The sequence below is a fragment of the Marmota monax genome, unplaced genomic scaffold, assembly GCF_021218885.2.
Source record: "Marmota monax isolate L192 unplaced genomic scaffold, Marmota_monax_Labrador192_F-V1.1 WCK01_AAM20220418_F8-fsc00117, whole genome shotgun sequence".
In the NCBI taxonomy this organism is placed as follows: Eukaryota; Metazoa; Chordata; class Mammalia; order Rodentia; family Sciuridae; genus Marmota; species Marmota monax.
In genome coordinates, this window is record NW_026693023.1 from 3,857,155 (window position 1) to 3,860,589 (window position 3,435).

Consider the following 3,435-nt stretch of genomic DNA (forward strand, 5'->3'; position numbering starts at 1 on the left):
CAACAAGTTGTTCCATTTTATATGATTTTTAAAAAAATTATGCACTTGGACAGTGGTGGCAAAATAAATGAATCCAAAAGCTATTTTTTTTTTCTATTGAGAAAAGAGTGAAGATGGATTTTTTTTTCCTTCTTTAGATTTCAACCTTTACTTCCAGTAACAAAGTATAAATCGTGCACATCAGAGACAATGGTAGACCTCGAATATTGAAAACACTGAGCCGTTTACATCTTCCTCAGGCGGGAAGAGTGGGTGTTTTCAACCCCATCCGTAAACTAAAATGAAAAACGTGCGTTGCATGCCATGGAAAGGAGCCACGTCAGAATCCTTGGAATTGCCCCAAGCAGCACCCCCTCAAATCTGCTCTGAGAAACAAACAGTGCAGAGAGCTTCATGCGCTCCAAGCCGTCAATAGCATCTTCCAGGATATTAATGTGGGAAAGTCTGTGAGAGATTTTTTCCAGAGGTTGTCTTCAAACCCCATAGTGATACCCCACACAAAGAGAACAATGGGAAATGAAACTATGGTGTGAACATCATTATGGCAACACTTAAGACCAAAGGCTAAGAAGCCGTTTGGTGGGATAAGCTCAGGGATGTTGGTGTCATTGCTGTCACTGACATCAAGGGTTTCATGATGAAACTGCCCTCCAGACTGTGCTGGGGTTCACTCAAGCTGTGTCTCAAAAGGCAGCCCTGGATGTGTGTTCCAGAGGTGGGCGGGGCCTACTGCAACCTCAGCTGGGCTCCAAACACAATATGCAGTGTGAGTTGGAGGCAGAGAGAGAGCTCAGGACATTTTTAAACATTTGGGAGGAAAGAACTGTGACTCCTGCAGGTGGTAGAAAAAGAGGTGGAAGCCCATTGGAGTTGGAAGGCTGATGTGTGAGACAGTGTAGGCAGCTGCCCCTTGCCAGACCCCGTGATATGCTGAGGACTCTACTGTGGTTCTGCCCCTCCCCAGACACCTCATTGGGGTGTCCCCTCAGATTTTACAGTGCAACAGGACAGATGTGTGCACGTTCCAAAAACCACCCAGCATTGTCTGTGCCTGGGAAATAAAGGTAGAGGCTCTGAGTGCTGAGGGCCATTGAAGGCGTTGAGGCCTTCATTTCATTTCAGAGAAAGGAGGAGAAGGAAAAGTGGTTCTGAACTTATTTCCTCCTGTCTGTGAGGACCTGATACAGGTTCTGTAGAAGCCATCTCTGCTGCTTCAGGCTCCCCAGAGATGCTGCCTCTACTCTTCTCTCCTGTTGCACCAGTGGATCTGAAGACACTACATACAAAGCTCAGGGACAGGCTCAAATGACTTGGAGCATAGAACATTTCTCAGGAAACTATCTATAAAACCCCAGTAGTGATGCCAAATGCCATCTGCAATCCTTAAGCCGTTGTTTTTAAGGGTGGTATATGGTGGTATATGGATTTTTATGATGAGAACTTCTCTAATACTCCAAGACAGGTGGTTAAATCCCACAATATTCTAGCAGGTCAGAGGTGCAATACATACTGTTATGGCTTAGATATTAGGTATCCCCCAAAAGCTCACGTGTGAAGCAATGTAAGAAAGTCTAGAGATGAAATGATTGAGTTATGAGAATTTTTAAATGAATTACCAGTCGATTTTTATTGGTCATTTTTTAAAATTTTAATTTGTTATATATGAGAGCAGGATGCATTATGATTCATACTACACATGTGGAGCACAATTTTTCTTATCTCTAGTTGTACACAGAGTCACACCATCCATGTCTTTATATATGTACTTAGGGTAATGATGTCCGTCTCATTCCGCTGTCTTTCCTACCCCCACGCAGGCTCCCTCCCCCTCCCTTCCCTTTGCCCTATCTAGAGTTCATCTATTCCTCCCATCATGTTCTGAATCAACATCCTTAAATCAGAGAAAACATTTGGCATTGGGTTTTTTTGGAATTGGCTAACTTCACTTAGCATTATATTCTCCTCTCCATCCATTCACCTGCAAATGCCATGATTTTATTCCCTTTTACTGAGGATCTTAGCCTAATCAACGCATCGACCTGCTGACAACTGAGTGGTAACTGTAGGCAGATAGTGTGTGGGTGGAAGAGGTAGGTCCTGTTGAACAGAGCTCTCTCCCTGCTCCCTGGTTCCCTGACCCCAGCTCCTTTCCTCTGCCACACACTTCCACCGTGATGTTCGGCCTCATCTCATGTACCAAGGAATGGAGTCAGCCATCTATGGATTGAAACCTCTGAAACCATGAGCCCCAGATAAACTCTTCCTCCTATAATTGTTCTTGTCAGGCCTTCTTGGTCATGACAGTGAAAAAGCTGACTAAAACAGGAATCTAAGATGATGTGGCTAACGTCAAACTGGGACAGACGTGGGATGGCTTTTTCCTCACTCCAGTTTTGTCCCCACTGTTTCATCACATTGATTTAGGAAGCTCTGGAGCAAAAAATGAGGAAAAGGGGCAGTTTTCCGGTTGACTCACTCTGGCAAAATCAGAAAACATCCCATGAGGTTTAGAGAGTAAGAAAAGCTACATCACATCCCATGAGTTTAGAGGGTAAGAAAAGTTACATAAAAATAAGCTCAGAGTTTAAGAGCAGCTACATTTGGTAGAAGACCTGAGCTCAGAGGCTATCACTGTGGTGACAAAAAATAAAGCCCTCAAGTTGGGTGGCTATGTGCCTTATATTATAGGACCTGGGTTTGTTATCTTCATGTAGTTTCCTTTACAAATCAGCTGAGGATGCACTTTCCCTATATTATGAAATAGTTGTATGCCACTTTTCTCCTGTGACTTTGGAGAACAAGAGAAGGAGGAGAAACTACAAAGTGACGATGGTTGCCTCAAGGCAGGTGGACAGGCAGGGGTGACTGATCAATGGTCCTGGCAGGTCTGAGAGCTGCCCCACTGGCCAGACTTTCTCCTGCAGCAGAGTTAGCCTGAGGCTTGCATGCTGATCCTGAGAAAACTTAATAGGTGGAAGCTGAGGTTTCTTCCCCACTGTGACTGGAGTACATATTTATACCAGCACTTTTTTTTCTGTACATGTATCTTCAATCCAACAAGGTCATTTAAAACAATTTTTTAAAATATTTTTATGAGTTATATACGGGCACAATGCCTTCATTTTATTTGTTTATTTTTTATGTGATGCTGAGAATCGAGCCCAGTGCCTCACACATGCTAGGCAAGTGTTCTACCACTGAGCCACAACCCCAGCCTCTAACAAGGTCATTTTTTTTATGCTGAGTAACAGAGTATCCAAGAGATTACCATATATTACGCCCTTCCAACAACTAGCTGCAGTCTCTTCTGTACTTTTTTTCTACACCAGATCTACTTGGCACCACAGGGAACTCTTTACTCCTGGAAAATGACATTCCAACAACCACTAGCCAGATGATGTAGCCAACCTTGCTGATTGTCACAAGCAGGACCTT

The 3,435-nt window shown here is 43.7% G+C and overlaps 1 pseudogene; it reads left to right on the forward strand.

Moving 5' to 3' along the window:
• Positions 1 to 280: 280 nt before the first annotated feature.
• Positions 281 to 889, forward strand: LOC124098477 (josephin-1-like; annotated as a pseudogene).
• The last annotated feature ends 2,546 nt before the right edge of the window (positions 890 to 3,435 follow it).